Below are 18,767 nucleotides of genomic sequence, written 5' to 3' on the forward strand. Positions count from 1 at the left end.
GCCCCTCCTCTGGCATCTCTCATGTTAGCCTGGTCATTGGAACCCCCACTTCGAACCTAAAAACTCTGGGACAGACTGACCAGGAGGCCCAAAATGAGGATGCACGTCCTCTGAGGTCCCTTCAACAATGGGGTCAGGGCTGGAGGGGCCACAGGACTCAGGGAAAGGTTGGTCACTCCCCAGATGAGGGGAGTTCAGGACAGGATATGCCCAGGGTCTGACCATCACACAAAGGGCCCAGGTTCCATATTTGTGATTTTAAGAATTCACGGTTGCCAATTGATGTCCCGAACATGGTTTCTTTCCTCCATTTATCAGATTAATGTTTACTGAGTGCTTACTGCATGCCAGGCCGTGCTGCTCCCTACTAGCAGTGCCCCGACTCCCCTGGCCAGCCCTGGGTCTCTGCGTTCTCTCATTGCACACCGTTCTCCATTTGGCTGGCACTCTGCCCTCTGAATGAAGTTTGCTATAACTTTATGTTACTCTGTTCTGCTAAAGGTTCTTGCTGGTGTCTGATTTTCTAACCATTTTTCAGGCATGTCGAAGATGGCTCTCTGGCTTCTGCATGTTCTTTTGCTGTGACATATTCCAAAGTAAGAAAGGGCATTTATAAGGAAGATGCAAACCCAAGAAGCAAACAGTTACAAAGTAGCCTGCACCCTGTTCTCCAGACCCAAATGCACTTGGGCTTGGTGTTCTGGGCCTGGCAAGCCATCTGGGCACAGTCTACTAAGGTGACACAGTTGTACCCTGGGGACACATGCATTGTACAGAGTAGGTCTGATTTAGCAAAGGACAGACAGAAAGAATAGATGATAATAAAGATATATAATAATGATGATGATGATGATGATGATGATGATGATGAAATAACAATAAGAATAGTAATTTGGGAGTCATTATAATGTAATTATGGGGGGAACACAGACTTTGAAGTCAAGAAGACATGAGTTCAAGTATGCTTACAATCTGTGTAAATCTAACCACGTTTCTTAACTTTTAGTGTCTTAGTTTCTTTACCTTGATATAAAAATAAGAACGCCTGCCTCATAGTGAGAGTTGCTTTAATGGTTAAATTAACAAGGTCATGTATTTAAAGTGCCAGAGGACAAGTCCTGTGGCTGTGATACGAATCAGGTGCTTAAGAAAGGGAAGTTAATAGTAAGAGTAGCTTCTACGTATTGAGCGCTTATGAAACGCGAGACCCTGAAGCTGGAACAATAATGTTTTCTCACTTACTGTCACCTAGGAGATAAGAATTACGCACATCTTAGAACTGAGGGACCTGAGACTTAGGGAAATTTAATAAATTACTCAGATTCACGTAGTTAATCAGAGAGCTTGGCCAGGGAAGTAAGAAAAGGGGAAGCAGGTGAACATTTACGGAATGCTTACTGCGTACCAAGCACTGTACCAGATACATCACAAGCATTAACTGGTTGAATTATTATTATAACCGTAAGAGTTAGATGTTACTATCTCATTTTACATGAGGAAATGGCAATTTTCTCAAAGTTGTACAGATGCCTATAGGTAGAGAGTCAGGATTCCAGCCCAGACCTGGCCACCCCCAAAGCTTATGGTCTTTCCCTTGAAAGAAGGAAGGGAAGTTAGGGTTCAGGTTTTGTTTACCATGAAATAAAGCTTGGGTCTTTAGAATTTTTTTAATGACTGATTTCAGAAATAGAGAACAGATTCTGACATTGCTTTTAAAACTTTTGACTATCTTGAGACTCATAACCTCCTCTGATGGTTCCCTTAGCTTTGCTTCCATCCTCAGTCACCCCAGCTGTACTCCAGGAAAAGCGGGAGCTGGCTGGTCCCCTTCCTGGGAGATTCAGCTCTGTGCACATTCCTGATGCCTGGTCATTTGGAGAATCAGTGTCCCTGGTTGTGAAGTCCAGGCCAATGTATCAGATGGTCTCCAGACCTGAACAGAAGACCGAGCTCTAAGAAAGGCGAAGAAAACCCTCATGTTGAGAAACTGAGAATATTGCTTTTTTAGAAAAAAAAAAATCAAAATATGTGAAAAGTAAAGAGAGGGAAACTCAGGTCAGATGCAGCCTCTCAGCTTGACGAGCTTCCGGTTTCGCTCGCTCCATTTCCAGGACGGTTCAGTCCTGATTGAGAATCTCCTTGGCTGTGTCTGTAGATGGGGGAGACGTGCCTGCTGAGGAAAGCAGGGAGAGAAAGGAGTGTTCTCCACCAGGTGTGCCGTGACAGAGAGCAGCGGGGTGAGAAGGATGGAATTAAATAAGCACATTACTCTGGGAAAGTCTCCATCAAATTAAATTCCTTGCATCTTGACCATGGCAGGAGTGGGTTCACTGGTACGCTTGGAGGAAGGGAGGGACTTACACCCCAACACTGTGCTAGGGGTTTTATTTTCATTTATTCAACATTCAATAAATAGTTACTGAGTACCTGTTATGTGCTGGCTGGGATACAGCAGTGGGTAAAGTCACTGTCACCTGGGTCTTATATTCTAATGGAAGGGGGCGTGAAAAGATGATTACCCAAGTTAAGTAAGTAATGTAGAATACTTTACACAATGATAACTTTTATGGAGAAAAATAAAGTTAAAAAATGAGGACTGGGGGTGTGATACAATCACTCAGAAAGAAAGATATTCTTATTGTATTACTTTTCCAAGTGAGAAAATGAGGTCGAGACGAATTAGGTTCTTCAGGTCACGCAGCTGAGTGGCAGAGCGTCGGCTGTAAACCAGGTCAGTTTGAAGAAAGCTCATTCTCTATCTTTTTAAAGTACCAGCTTTTTATTTCAGAGTAAAGAATATTAAAAAAAAAAAAACCTACCATCTGTTATCCCCCTCATTCTACAAAATAAATAATTAAAAATCTTTAACTTTGCATCGATCATTCTCTGTTTTCTTGCCATCTGCCTTAGCTACGTGCTGAAACAAAGGAAGATGGGCGAATACAAGACAATCCGTTATTGAGGAGTCTTTTCCGATGGCTCAGGGGGCAGTTACAGAATTCTTTTGCACGTGGCGATGGAGCATGTATGAGGACCATATGGTCCAGTTAAGAAACGCTCTTTCTCCGGCTAGCAGCAAAAATGTTTTTGAGGTTAGCCTGAAAGCTGAAGATGAGCAAGGAGGAAAAGTCAAAAAATTCTAAGAAAACAATTTGTATTTCCATTGTGTGCAAACCCTTGGGAGCGCTAACGTGAAGTTCTGAGCTTTGCTGTTGACAAGCATTGTTACCGATCGGCAGCCCATTTCCAGCATTGTGGTAATCATTTGATCTTTTATTAAAGAACATTCTTCCAAAAATATTAATTTAAAAATTAATGTCAACACTTTCTGACATTCCATCCCTGAATGCTGAAGAAGAAAAAAGTTTTAGAGTTTTTTAATAATCTTGGTAAATATTATTTGAACTTTACTTCAAGCCAAAACAAGTTTCATGGGGGAAAAAAAAATCCTTTCTTCAGCCATGGGCAATAAATTTGGCCAGGAGGGCCTGGAAGCAAGGAACTGAACATGCTAAATTCTAAGTGGGCATTCATACCCGCGGACACCATAATTTTCAGAGACTTGATTTTATTCCCCTAAAATAAGAAAATGTTTTCAAGAAAATCCTCAATTCTTGCCCATCGTCTCTTTATCTCCTGGGTGGGTGGGTGGATGGATACACCTCATGGGCTTGGCTTTTTTTTTTTTTTTTTTTTTTTAAATATCCAGTGGTTAATAAAAAAGCCACTGACTGGACTCATTATCCAGTGTTCCTTATGTTTGGTGGAAAGAAGAAAGAAATGAGAGGCTAATGATTCACTCTGAATCCAAACATCTCTCTCCAAGATCAAGGTTTTTTAAGGATTAAGGGTTGTGTGTGCATGCGTGCGTGTGGGCACGTGTGTGTGTTTGTAGTGACTGGTGTGTCAGCTAAGCTTCCCCTCCTTTCCTGTAAATGGAGCTTTTACTTTTTAATTCTTTTCACCGTGGCTGCTTAGGAAGGTATCTCAAGGGCTTGGAGTAGCAGAAAGGATTCCTAGTAGTTCTTTCCCACCAAGCGAGAGTGTTTACTCTCTCTTGTTCAGTAGTTGCTTGAGAGGGGAAGACAGAGAAACAGAAACAAGGAAAGTGAGGAAGAGCATGTTAGGGGGAAAAGAAAAGCAGTGGGGTGTCCAGAGGGCTCTGGAGAGGCGGAGAAGAATGAAAACTGCCCGAGGAACTGGATAGTAATCTCTCGGCTCCCCCGACGCCAGAGAACCCTGAACCTAGAAAATTAGCTTTAGGTGGTGGAATGAATTTAGCCCAGAGACGTTACTTGGTAAAGAAGGAAACAAGTGATTTCTGTTTTCTCACGAAGAGGTTAGATCTACTCACTGTAAAGGGTGGGATGGGAGGCCATTGAGTCCCGGCTTCAGTCTGACTCTGCGGCTCTCTAGCTGGGTGACCTTGGCCAAGCCGCTACAACATGCTGACAGTGACATTCCTCTTGATTCCTCACTCACAGGGTTGCCTGGAGCAGCCAATGAAATAATTTATTACACATTCATGCTTTTATTCAACAAGAATTCGTTGAGTACCTACTGTGAAGAAATGGACAAACTCGGTATATTCTAAATATATTTCAGTATGTATGAAATACACACACACATGCCATTCTGTAATATATTGCAATATACAGAAACACATTTACTTTATCATGATACTGCGTTACTCTCGCATGTGGTCAAAGTTCATCAGAGCAACCTCTTGTGGGCCGCATACTGTATATGATTGTGTGAGGTGTGTGAATTAAAAATTTAATTGAGCACATTTATGGATGATGGGTGGGCCTCTTCCCTGACAGTTGGCTGCATCCAGTTTATCGCTATGCATTTAGGTTTTCCAACACATAACTGGTGTTGCCAGAAAAAAGAACACCTTAAAAAAAAAAAAAAGAGCAGAAACTTTGGTAAGTAACCCAAGCAAGAGATGTTAACCGCTTCAGTCTGGACAGAATGTTCACACCCTGGTGGGCTCACTGCTCTCAGGCTCACGGAGTGAGCTACTACACCGTCCTCGAAGGCCAAGAAAACCACTGCCACCGTTGTTAGGGCTGTCTGAGTGAATTGCACTCAAATTGGCTCTTGCTGGAAATAGCAGGCTTTCTGGAGCACGATCAAGATTCTTTTTTAGTCTTCTTGCCTCCCACCCTTTCCCATTCCAGATTTGTTCAGATCGTTTACCACAAGGTGGAGGTAGCCAAGGTCAAGGGGAATGGAAGTTCATCTACCTCCAGGATAGTCACCCTGAACCCTGACCGATCCCAGTTGTTAAGAGCGATAAGCTTGAGGATGGAAGAGATAGCAGTGCCGGGGACGGAGATTTGGCAAATGGAAAACAGGTCTGTAAATTATTATTACTTTTATTTTATGAAGAGGAGAATGAAAGGCTTGGTTCAAGATCTTAGAGAGGTGATTGCCAAGAGATATGTTCTTATAATTACTATTATTTTTTTCTATGTTCTGTTCCTGGAAGTTGTGGTGTGGCTCTGTGGTACTTTTTGCATGACCTTGTAAGTTCGTTCTTTGAAAGTACTTTCCTACCCATCCAGTTTCCACTACCACATCTCTCCCTGGACACCAAAGCGAGAAAACCAACACGTAAAACGGTAGGGATGGAATGAACAGAATGAAGTACAGTACTGATTTTATTTCATTCTGTTTAATTCCATCTGCATCACTGCTACTAATTGACAATAATTTGTACCATTTAGTGATCACAATGTGCCAGACATTTGTTAGTTGCTTTACAGACGTTATTTTAATTAATCACCCAACAATCCCATGAGCTAGACTTAAGTATTATTCCCACTTTATGATTGAGGGAACAAGCCTAAGGAACTGAGCAGCTCGTCCAAGTCACCCAGCTGGAGAGCACGAAAGCCTGGTTTTGAAATCACAACTTCATTCCATGTTCTCAATCCCTCACCGTCCTGCCTTGCCTTAGATTTTCTCTTTCTCCTCTTTCCAGGCTTCGTGGGTCTCCTCTCTTCCTTTCTTTCCCTCCACCCTACTCCCCACCTCCGGTTTTTCTCTCCCACCAGGTGGTTAAAGAAACCAAATTGTAACATTTATTGAAAACAACCACCAAAAAAAAAAAAAAAAAAAAAAGGAACGAAAAGAAAGGTAAACTCTAGGAACACACAGAACACAAAACCTTTTTTCTCACTCTTCCATGTTTGGAAACCCATGTGGATTTCACGATGGCTTAGGAGCTGACCCAGTCTTCCCCAGTCTGCACCAAGTCTTGTGTGAGTTTCAGTGGTAGCATTTCTTGCGCAGCCTCAGAGCAGATTTCAAGCATGGCAGGGAACTTGCATTTTACTAGAAGGTGGGTTTCTAAAGGCTTCGCCCTCGCCGAGAACAGCGCTGTCAGACAATTACAGGCCATTGGTGGTCTGCGGCCACCAGCGTGCTCCAGCCTCCTTGCTGCTCCTCAAGAAGACAGGCAGTAAATATCGGAAACCTTACATGAAACAAATTTCAAACCTGATTAAATGAAATTGAACACCGAGAGGTGAGAGATGCTTCTAGAAAGGTTTACAGAAGTAAAAAGAACAAATATAAATAACTGAAAAAAAAAGGAATAAATTGCCCCAAAGAAAACTCTCTATAGTAATTAGGAATCATGTCTTGAGTGTTTTTTTTTTTTTTTTTTTTTAAAGCAGTAGTTCCATTGGGCTGGAGTGCTTCCGCCTGTTCCGTTGGGATTGGGGTGGTCTAAGAAAGGGACGGGCCTCCACATTTCAAAGCTGGATGGCGGGTAAAGAGCAGGGCTCCAGTTGAGGGAACAAGCGAAAACAACATGGATTTACAATGCGCTAATCCTACATATAGACCCCGCCCAGATGCCAGGCCTGAATTAAATTAGGATGGAAAATTTTGGTCTGCTCCATTCACTGCAACTCATCTGTGTGGGGCATTTAAAGTATAGGTCTGGCAGATGCACTGGGAGTATTATTAAGTTATTTGCGAATATATAAAACCTATTTATAAAATACTAATACTTAATATTTTTGCCCGTAATTCACATGGCATCCATTAAACTGGAGTGGAGACATGGTGGTACATCCTTTACGAGCTCTTTCCCCTTCTAGGCTCAGCCAGAGGTCTCTCCACACACACACAACGGCCTCCAGCCTCCACCGTCCGAGTCTGCTCCTTCTTATCTGTGTATTGTTTCCGTCAACTTTTGTTTTTGATTTGTGTGTTTCTCTCCAGCTTCGTGTTGAATGCTTCGGATTTTCTCTTGCTTTCTGGACCTGCTCCATTTGGAGAAAACATTTCAGGTACCACTTTCTCTGTGCCTTGCAGCTGAAGGTCCGTTCTGCCCTCCCCCAAGATCAGCCAGATTCCCCCATCCAGACTGAAAGCAGGAACCTGGCCTGTCCCCGCCCCTTCCCCTCAGATAGGGGAAGGAGCGTGCCATTAAACAACGCTGGAAATGGGTAGTTTGTATGAATGTCCTGTGTAGCGATATATGCCCGACTGTCGTCTGCTCCTCATCTACGGATTCAGGGTGGGCACAACAATCTCGTTACTCCCCAGAATCACAGGTAGATTCTAATCTCCATTGTCTCCCTTTTTCATGCATTGCACTGCAATTTCATTAGCCTGGATCCACCTCTCAGGGGATGTCCGGTGTTGCGTCTTGGTTTTTGGAAGGAGAAAGAGAAACCTGAGAAACAGTTTCTCTCGAATGTCACCCTTTCAGAGGCATTTGGGCCTCCACACTCTGAGCCTGTGAACCAGAATAACTTCTTTCCATAACTGAGTGTTAAAGTACTTTTCTAACTTACTGAGTCATCACGGGTCCGCAAGAGTTCACTTCACAGGTAATGTTCTCACTTAAGAACACAGACGATGCTAAAGTTTGTTGCCAAGTCGCTTCTGAGCACTTCACATTATATCCAACGGCAGGTGCACTGCAAGGGTTCAGAAAAATGTTCACTCCCTTTCTCATCTTTTTCTTATTTTCTCATTCCTTTCTCCTCCTCTCCCTCCATTTTTCTTCTGCTCACAAGTTTTCATCTTTCCTCCTTTCCTCCCCATGCCTCCCCATCTACTGGTGGCTCTCTGGCTTGGAGAGGTTCCTTGGGTCTAGACCTGGCTATCCAGGACGGCAGCCACAAGCACCATGTGGCCACGGAGCACTGGACACATGGCTAGTTTACTTTGAGATAGTCTGAAAGTGTAGCATGCACATTAGATGTCAAAGATTTATTACGAAAAAATAATGGTAACTATCTCCCCAGTAATTTTTACAATGATTATGTGCTGAAATGATATTATTTGTGACATATTGGGTTAAATAATATACATTAAAATCAGCTGTTTTTCTTTCTGTTTTAAAATATGGCTACCAGAAAATTAAAAATTTTCTGTTTGTGGCTCACATTTTATTTCTACTACAAAGTGTTGATCTAGGCTGTGTGCAGGTCATCTTTTTGGCACTAGGAGAAAGATCTGACTCAAATACAAAAAAACAAATAACCCAATTAAAAATAAGTAGAGGATTTGCATAGACATTTCTCCAAGGAAGATGTACAAGTGGCCAACAAGCACATGAAAAGATGTTCTCCATCATTAATCATTACAGAAATACAAATCCAAACCACACTGAATGGCACTTCGCACACACTTGCATGGCTATTATAAAAAAGACAGACAATAACAAGTGTTGATGAAGATGTGGAGAAACTGGAACTCTTACACACTGCTGCTGGGAGTGCAAAGTGATGCCACTGCTTTGGTAAACAGTTTGGCAGTTCCTTGAAGAGTAAACGTAGAGTTACCATATGACCCAGACATTCCACTCCTAGGTATATATGCAAGAAAAAAAGATTATATATTCATATATATGTCCACACAAAAACTTGCACACAAATGCTCACAGCTGCATTATTCAAAATAGCCTCAAAGTGGAAATAAACCAAATATTCATCAATTAATAAATGGATAAACAAAGTGTAGTATATCCGTACATTAGAATATTATTTGGCCATAAAATAGAATGTAATATTGGTACATGCAACAACATGAATGAACATTGACAACTAGTGAAAGAAATTCACCATAAAAGGCCATGTTTCGTCTAATCCTATTGACATGAAATGTCCAGAATAGGAAAATACATAGAAACAGAAAGCAGAGTAGTTCTACCAGAGGCTGAGGGAGGGGAGGATGGGACTTTCTGCTGACAGGTGGGTGGTTTCTTTTCAAGGTGTTGAAAATGTTCTAGAATTAGTTGGTGATGGTTGCACAACTCTGTGAATACACAAAAAAGCCCTGAATTGTACACTTTAGTGTGAATTATGTCCCAATAAATTTGTTATTAAAATTAACTAGTTCATATAAGTGATTTTAATATAGAGTTGAGTCATTACAAAACTGAAAGGAAAGGAAAGATGATTCAATAAATGGTATTAAGATTATCTACTGTTTTGAAAAAGTAGTAAATTTACATGTACCCTAGTGTTTCAAAGTAAATTTCAGTGGGATTAAAAATTTAAATATTAAAATTGAATCACAGAAAAAAACAAAACAAGAAGGTAGAAATAAATATTTATCAGAGATTTATATATGGAGCTAAAATAAATTTCTATGCTAGAAACCATAGAAGAAACCACAAATTAAAAGCTCAACATGAATGGCCACATTAAAAATAAATACGTAAAAAGTAAGAACTATATAAGTTTTAAAACACTAATAAAAAGGAAAATAGATTGGCCAAGAACGTATTGCAAAGGTATGACTGACAAAGGTTAATATCTTTATTTCAGAAAAATTAAATAGTTTGATAAAATATAAAAATAAAAAAGCAGGGCTGAGGATACAAACAGATAACTCACAAAAGAGTAAGTCATACAACACAAGGCAGGATAAAAGTTGTGGAATAACTTTTGTTGTAAAAAGGTTTGTGCTGTGGTCTGCAGAGAAAGGAAATGTCTGTTCAGTTTGGAGGGGAGAAATAGTAAGGAGTGGGTAGTGTAATTAAAATGTGGAGAAGTATTCATCCATGCATGTAATCAAAGATGTGTACTTAAAAATAATAATTACCCTTTCTCCCTCTATTAAATTAGCAAACATTGTAATTCTGAAAGATGGTGTGAAGAAAAGGTGAAAGGGGGATATTCTCAAACACAATGTAGTGTCATGAAAATATCACTCCTGGTTTTGGAGTGATGAACATCAAATTATTCTGTCGCAAGAGCTGTGTGATTTGGGGCAACAAATACAATCTCTGAACCTATCTTATTAACCATAAATAGCCCAATTCCTAGAGACAGACAGGAAAATGGGGGTCACCAGGGGCTGGGAGAAGGGAGAAATGGGGAGATGTTTAATGGATAACGAGTTTCAGTTCTGCAAGACGACAGAGTCTTGGAGATCCGTTGCACAACCATGTGAATACACTCTGCTGAACTGTGCACTTAAAATTAGTGATGATGGTAAATTATATGCGATGCGGGTTTTTTTTTTTACAACAATTAAAAAATTTTTTTTGAGAATAATAAAAATGGATTGAGTGCTCGTCTCTGTGCTGGTGCTGCAGGCTGAGCGGAGAAGACTTTGAGAGGTAAAGGCCAGATGGACCATCCAGGGCCATTTGGAAGGAGGAAAAAGAAGCCACTGAACCACTGAAAAATTTAAAGCAGGCATACAGAACTATTCTGTTTAAATTTTGAAAATATCGATCTGACTGCAGTGTGGAAAATGGATTCGGTGAATAGAAAACTGGTCACTCCAACCGTGCAAAAACAAGCACACGACGGAAAAAACAAAGGGAATAAGCTAATGGGTGACTGTTTTTCCACCATGAAAAGAAAATTCTTGTTCTTGTCTTCCCGAACTCATAAAGGGGGTGGCCAGAAAAGCCCCACGATTTTGAAATCAACAGAAGGAGTGGCCTGTCTAATCCCCTTCCATACCTTCCTCTAGCCTGTCCTACCCGCCTGTGATGCCAATTAAAGTTCCGTTCAAAGGCTGAGTGTCTCCTGTGCCGCCACCTAGTGGTAACTCCCAGGATGTCAACAGAATTGAAGATGATGCCAATAACGTTTTGCTTCACGTCAAATAATCAAAGCAAAATCTAGCAATATGGTTGAAATTATTCTAGTAAATAACCTTAAAATATGTCCTCTCGATGCTAGTCTTGATTGCAAGTGGTTGGAGAATGAACCTTGTGACCTCTTCAAATCTCTTCCAGCTCTCTTTTATGTGGTTTAAATTGGAAAAAAAATTTTTTTTTGAAACTCTGGACATTTTACATTAACATGGTATAATTCACAGTAAGAAATTCTGTTGGTTTGGGTTTTTTAAATGTCAATATTTAATAATGATGAAAAAATCTAGAGGTTTTATAAAAGAGTGATGATCTTTAGACATAGACACCATAGCTAAATTTTTTAAGTTGGCAAATTTGACTATTTTCTTTGCCAATTTGTTATTTTGCAATAAGCAACTTCCTAAAGTAGATGATCAGATAATCCTCAGGGGCCAAAGGTGGTATATTTTGAGACTCAAAAATGCCCATAATGTTTTAATATAAGAAAATCTGTGGTGCTTGTTAATTAAACATTTTAAAATAGACACAGTATAAAATAAGGATTTTATCCCATAACTTTAAACTATTTTGTAATTAATGGGAAGTGTTAATTTTTTTCAGAAAAAAAAATAGACATCAAATCAATGTAGGATATTTCAAAATCTTACCTTATGCGTTTGAGTTTTCTCCTTTCTTTTTCCAGTTTATCAATTGTAAAGACAATTCACGATCTACTCTGATTTTTAAATTCTCAAATGATATCTCAACTTACGGATGAATCCGTATTTTTATGAAAAACAGAGAAAGGCTTTGGACTCATTGCCTGCTTCTAATTCTGACCATGACCTTTCTAGGTACGTGTTCCTTGGACCAATGACTCTAAAGGTCCTCTTCTGAAAAATGGGATAAAAACCCTACCAACTCACAGGGGCTTTGAAGGATCAAACAAAATAATGCATGCAAGGCACTTACAGTGCCTGGTTCCTCAGAAATGCTCAGACAATCTTAGCTAACATTATTACGAATGAAGATAATCTAATGCTAATGAAATAGATCTGTAATTATCAAAACATCATTACTCAAGTATCTCCTATCAGATCCGTGGTGTGAGTTTTAAAAAACTTGCGTGTGTGTTGAATGATTGATACGTTTTATTTTATTTAGGAGTTGCTTTTTGGGAGTTGTTTATTTATTTAGGAGTTGTTATGTTGAAGAAATGATCACATATGGATATCAGAGTCTGTTTTTCCTTAAATATTGATCCTACACAAAATGTTCAGAATAGACACAAGAAAATGTACTTGACTCAGAGTAAGATATGTTATAAAGTTTTAAAGGAGAGAAGAGTAATTCAAATATTACATAGATTTATTCCCACACCAAAATATTTAAAACTACTTCTTTTTGTACATTCATGGTTGTTAAGTAAAGTTTTAATAACACTTGAATGAAGCATTTTTTAGTTAACACTTAAAATTTATTTTAACAAATGTCTCCTAAATGCCACTGAAGTTTTCTTAAAGCATTAATTTTTGGGGAAGCAGAACAACTGAAGAATCTTTTATGATGTGATGGACCAGAAATACAAATACGTCTGGTACATTAAGTACAAAAATCAGAGGGGTGCAGAGAAGAGCTCAGAGTCAGAAGGAGAGCGAGGAAGTCACCTATGGAATGTTCGGCAAGGCAGTTTGTTGGCGAAGTTCTGGATTGTTGGAGAGATTGTCATGGACTGTCATGAACTAAGACTGTGACCAAGGGTCAGGCTGTTCAGAGTAAGCTTGATAGACAAAAGAAGAAGATGTCTCCACTGGAGCCTGCAAAACAGGGAAGGGGCGTTCGGAGTCAAGGTACCCAGGCAGGGGAGGTGGAGTGGGCAGAAAGGCAGAATCTGAAATACACATGCTGCGGTTTGGCTGAAGGAAAAATGGGTACCTGGATGGTGCCTCTGTTAAACATCAAATTAAGTCTCGTCCAAGGGTTCTGTCCCAGCCTCGGGGCTCCAGCAGCCAAGGATGCCTGCTTACGGAGACAACTGCTATGTCTCACTCATCTAGTGGACATGTGTTTATTTAGCTTGTGTAGCAGAAACCATGCCACACACTAAGGGACATGACGTAGTCCTCGCCTCAGAAAGCTTGGTGGGTGACAGCTATGCGAACTTTCAGTAACAGAACAGCGTGATAAGTGCTTGATCAGCAAAAGAGCGGAACGCTTAGAGCAAGGGTTTGGGCATCATCTGGACCCAGGTCTTGCTGTGTAACCTTGGCTGGGTCGCTTGGTCTTTCTGAGCCTCAGGTTCCTCATCCATACAAACGGAGGCACTAACAAAACCTATTGCATTTGGATGGTTATGGGATTTATGTGATATGACGCCAGCAGAGTTCTTAGCATAATCCCGGCCCAGGGGGAGCACCTATTAAATGCTAGCTATTGGGAGGAAGAAAAGCAGAGGTCTGGGATATATGGGAAACAGTCCAAGTATGAGGCAGTCAAAGAAATAACAGAAGACGGGGCATAAAGCAAGGCCCAAAGAAGTTAAACTGATAAAAGTAGGGACTTGAGGAGTTAGAGAGGAGTAGTTGTAGAGAGGAATTCCAGAGGTGAGAGAGTAAAAAGCATGGGGGGACTAAAGAAATGGATAAATGAAGGTTAAATGGAGTCCAGGGCGATGGGAAGGGCTTTGAGTGTATTATAGAGTTCTTTAGCCTGTCTCGTGGGCAATGGCTTGATGTTCCTTCTGCCCGCAATGCTGTTCTTCCAGACACCCTCATTCCTCTTTCCTTTGCCCCCTTCAAGCTTTTGCTCAAAAGTCTCCATATTGAGGAGGTCTTCCTTGACCTCCCTGTGTCACATAGGGGTTTGTGGAATACAGGGCCCTGTAAAGGATATAGATTCTGGAGTCAGGATGCTGGGACTGGCATCCCAGCTCTGCCCCTTCCCTGCAGCGAGTTACTGAGCCTCATATGTAAGATGTGAACAGGGACAGTACTGAGGCAGAGGGCTGCTGTAAAGGCGAAATGAATTGATAGGAGTTGAAGGTTTGCTGCTGTTACGGTTACTGTTACAATGATTGTTGTTCCAAATAACAGTCGAGACATGCCGTGGAGGTTACCCCACGGCTGAAGTCAGCACCCATTTCTCTCTGCTCCCTGCTTTGGGGGAAGCTAAACTTCCAGGAGGGAGATGATATTTTTAATGTTTGCTTTTGTTTTTGTAATTAGGAAATAAATCAAGCATGTCAAAAAGTATATAGAATTAAATCATGAATACCTGTACACCCACTTGTGGACTAAAACATTACAAATGCAACTGAAGCATCTTAAGGTGTTTTGGTTCTGCTTTCCTTGTTGCCGGGCTACACCGGCTTTTCCCAAGTGGGCCACTTGCAAGCTACTTCCGTGGAATGTTATGTGGGGAGGAAGTTGGGGGCTCGGGTTCGAATTCATTTGGGGAGTCCTGGGTTTTTACAAACTAAAATAGGGTTATTTTCTGCAGGGCTACTCAAAGCTTCCCTAACTGAACACAGACCCCCCTTTTTATGCCACGTCTTTGGAACTTTGCTTCACACAAAACATTTTTGAAAACACTAAGTTATACTGCAACCTCGACTCCAAAAAGTACTAGTAACCTGATCATTTTCACATCATTGAAAGGGTGGATTCATTTTAAATATTAAGTAAAAAAATAGGGCTTAATGATGAATAATCTGAGCGCCAAGATCAGAGCTTAATGGGCAGTTCGGCTTTAATAACCATGGAGGACTCTATGACCTGGTTACTTATGTTCCAGTTTTCTCTGAAATCTTGGTGTTTTGTTCTATCCACATTTCCCCTGGTCTTGATATTTATTTTTAATTGTCATTGTTTGCCATGTGTTGTTGAAATCTCAAAACCCTTGTGGAGCAAGGCAGGGAAGAGAGTCGTTAAAATCAGATGAAATATACCTAATTGTCTTCACTATGAAAGGCAAAATTTTATAATGGTGATTTAATGACTATTGAATATTTCTTTTGGTTCTTTCCAAATTTAACGTTGATTAATACTGAGATCAAGCCACGAGTATTGACGCAATCCAGAAGTTGGACTACAGCCACACCATACTTATAAATTCAGTCATTTCAAGGTTAGGTTGTGGTAGGAGTCAGGGTCAGCGATGATCTGATGGATTGGAAGATGGGTGGGAAAAAAACTCCTTGGAGCAGTTGGTCCTTGAGCTGTGATTTAAAGAGGAGAAACTTGTGGTTTGGTTGTTGTTCCATAGATATGGAAAAAATGGAAGAGAGGCTCACAGCCAGGAGAGGAAGAAACAGTGGAAGGAACCACATGACAATAAATTTAGTTGGTCTGGAAGGTGAAGACTAGGTTAGAGCAGGGGATGAAAACAGCTAGAGGATGGGTCATGCTGGGAGAAGCCTTTGAAAGAAATATGAGGGAATTTGTGTTTGACTTAAAGTGTAATAGGATTTCAACGTAAGGCTCCCAGAGGATATGGTCAAAACAATGAACACGGGAAACAAAAAGAGAAAAGAAATGACTTTAGAAACTATAGCCCTATGAGCATAATTTATGTAACTGTAAATATTTATAATATGGTGTATTTGAAAGCAAGTAAACCATTTTTGTTGAATGATGAGTAGACAAATGTTTATGCTACTGGGGGCAATTCAGGTTACAGTACCCAAGTATTTAGGTTAAGTGCCCATAATCAGGAGGGTGGTTTGTCAGAGCCTTCCTGTGGGAAAAATCAAGAGAAGTAGTAGTAGTAATAGTAATTAATAATAATAATAATAATACATAATAATGTAATACACACATATATTTGTGTTTCAGGCACTGCTTTGATGAACCTACAATAAAAGAGGTGAGGTAGATAAGATTCTTGCCTTTAGGGAGCTTAAAATCTAGAGGTAACATATTCTTACCTGTTCAACAAACTCTTACTGAACACCTAATATTGGCCAAGCTATGCTCTATGTTGGTGATGGAGCAAAAGATACAGTCATCATGGAATTTACAGTCTACTAGGATACAGAGAAGTAGCTGGGCACTTAAAATACAGTGTGAAAAGAACGTCTGTAGGAAAGATACAGAGTGCCAGAGCAAGACCGAAGGGGTGGGTAGTTGTGCAGGGTGTTAAAACATCACTGCCGGTGTACAGGATGGAGCAAATTGTGTTTCTGAAACTTGGGGGACTATGATTGTGGTTGAAGGACTACTTTGATAAGCATCTCGCAGTGGGGTGAGTGAGACAGCCCCGGGACAATGATGGATTGCTACATTGCCCTCTCTGGAGGCTGAGGCTGCTTATCTTTGGGGCTTTCCTTCTGCTAAACTAGGAACTGTGAATCTGATGCTATAGGGAAACTGTTCACAGGCAACAGAAGAGAAGCTAATTGCTGGCTACCCCAAGAGTTTTCCCTTCCCTACTGTTTCATCACATAGCACATGGCTTCTCCTTTATGTAACTGTTTTAAATATTTATTGATTTGTGGAGTCACCCTTTGTTGCCTCATTTTTCTTGGTCTTGATTCTGTTTTGTAGGGTGCTATAGGAGAAGACAAAGGCCACTGTGGCAGTTAATTTTATGTGTCAACTTGACTGGGCTATTGGGTGCCCATGTGTGGTTCAACATTATTTCTGAGTGTGTCTGTGAGGATGTTTCCAGATGAGATTAACATTTGAATCAGTAGGCTGGGCAAAGCAGACTATCCTCCCTTTGGGGGGCCTTATCCAACCTGCTGGAGGCCTGAATAGAATAAAAGGCTGACAAGAAAGAATTCTGCCTCACTGCCTTCAACCTGGGGTATCAATCTTTTCTTGCTTTTGGACTCGTACTGGAACTGACGCCCTTGGCTCTCCTGGTTCTTAGGCCTTTGATCACAGACTGGATCTACACCATCAGCTGTCTTGGGTCCCTAGATTGCTGACTGCAGATCTTGGACTTACCTCCGCGATGACACAAGCCTATTCCTTATAGCGAGTCAATGTCTCTCTCCCTCTCCTGTTGGTTCTATTTCTCTGGAGAACTCAACTACAGGTAGCCCGTATTGTTGGGCTGGGGAGAGGGGTGGACAGTGCTTGAAGATGTAGTAGTCTGCTTGGGATGATAAAAAAAAGAACTGTGAACTCAGGGGTAACAGAAGAAGTTACTGCTGCCTTGGAAAGTGTGTGGTAACGAGAAACCCCAGAAGAGGCTGCCTGCTGCTTTAAGCCTGTCCTCATAAAAGTGAGCAGTGTGTTACTCCTTTATCTCTGTGGTCTTCAAATGATCTGCTGTTGCAGCTTAACTTCTCACAGACATTCTCTGCAGTAGAGAGATTGTTGTTGGAAAAAAAAGGAAAAATCAGGAAAAGTCAGAAGTCAGGCTTGTTTTTCAGAATGCTTTAGACCTAAGGGACAGAACCTAACCAGACTGATTTAAGAAGAAGGAGGTTGTTCCTCCTCCCCTCCCATCCGCCCCCACTACTCCTTGCCATGTGACTAAGAACTCTAGGAACAGGTGGATCCAAATCACAAACCGTGGTGTCAGGATTATCTTTTTTCATCTCTTGTCTCTGATTTTCTTTCTGAGTTGCCTTCTTTCCTTCCTGTACTGGGCAGCTTCCTTTACGCATCTGGGGAAGACGACGAACATGAGAAAAACGCAGATGTTTTTCTTACAACCCAAGAATGCCAGGGAAGCAAGAACATCGTTCCCATCATGCTCAGCAGAAGAGCCCGGGGAGAACTCTAAACTCTGATTGGCTGTTTTTGATTGTGTGCCCATCCCTAAACCAATCAGGGATAATGCAGTTCTCTGTTCGACCAAGTTTGGGTCATCTACCCATTCCATGGACTAGAATTTTGCATTAACCCTCTTGTCCCCCAAAACACATGGAATGGAGAAAGAGTGGACCTCTCAAGTGGAAGACACTGGTATTACAAGATGATTTTTAAAAATCAAAAGTATATAGATATATAAATGAACGTGCGTTAAAGATTTGTTCCCCATACTAATCAATGAGGGGACAAGACAGATGTTACAACACATTCAAAAAAGATTGAAGTGAATGTGCAAATGGAAGCAAAACTATTTTTTTCCCCAAGGGGAGGGGAGTTGAGAAGAAGTTAATTGAACCTCGACAGGCCAAAATTATAGACAAGAATTGTTTTGTTCTAACCAGTTACCCACAATTCACAGAATTATGAAATAACTCCCACAGAATCAGAATCTGATAACCCAGAAGAGTTTCCTCTAGAATCTAGTTGCATAGTTTTCAAGTGGAAGCACAAATATTTTCCCTTCACTGGGAAGACAAACAACATGTGTTCACGAAACAAGGGACGCAGTATTTGAAGCAGAAATATTTCTCCTCCTAATTCCAGGTGGTACCAGCAGAAAGCTTACCAAAGCCTTCAATTGCAGTAAGTAATCTATTGGTTTATTGAAATAGGGACTATGCCTCAGTCATCTTTGTGTCCTCTGGGCCTGACTCATGAGAAATGTTTATTAAGTGTGTGGAATCCATGTTGAAGAGGGCGCCTGCCATGTGGACTTCTCTGGAACAACAGGAAAGCACCCTACGTTTCTGTGGAACCTCTCTGGAACTTCTCAGCTATGAGAAAAGCCCTGCAATTTTACTACCACAGAATACATTGCATGTCCTTAGACACTCAAAGTTTGAATTTTTATTATGGATTACCGAAGGTTGACTTGGTTC

The 18,767-nt window shown here is 40.9% G+C and overlaps 1 long non-coding RNA gene across 11 annotated transcripts in view; it reads left to right on the forward strand.

Moving 5' to 3' along the window:
- The window catches only part of LOC105062320 (uncharacterized), a 98,989-nt gene that overhangs the window by 69,231 nt on the left and 10,991 nt on the right, over positions 1-18,767 (forward strand). For 8 of the 11 annotated variants that reach the window (XR_012503981.1, XR_012503976.1, XR_012503974.1 and 5 more), the window contains 2 exons: positions 5,184-5,360; positions 7,240-7,307. The exons of 1 other annotated variant lie outside the window; for it this stretch is intronic. This is a non-coding gene — a long non-coding RNA (uncharacterized LOC105062320). The remainder of the gene's footprint in view (positions 1-5,183; positions 5,361-7,239; positions 7,308-18,767) is intronic. 2 more of the 11 variants (XR_012503982.1, XR_012503983.1) reach the window with 2 other exon arrangements.

Source organism: Camelus bactrianus, chromosome 34 (genome assembly GCF_048773025.1).
Source record: "Camelus bactrianus isolate YW-2024 breed Bactrian camel chromosome 34, ASM4877302v1, whole genome shotgun sequence".
NCBI lineage: Eukaryota > Metazoa > Chordata > Mammalia > Artiodactyla > Camelidae > Camelus > Camelus bactrianus.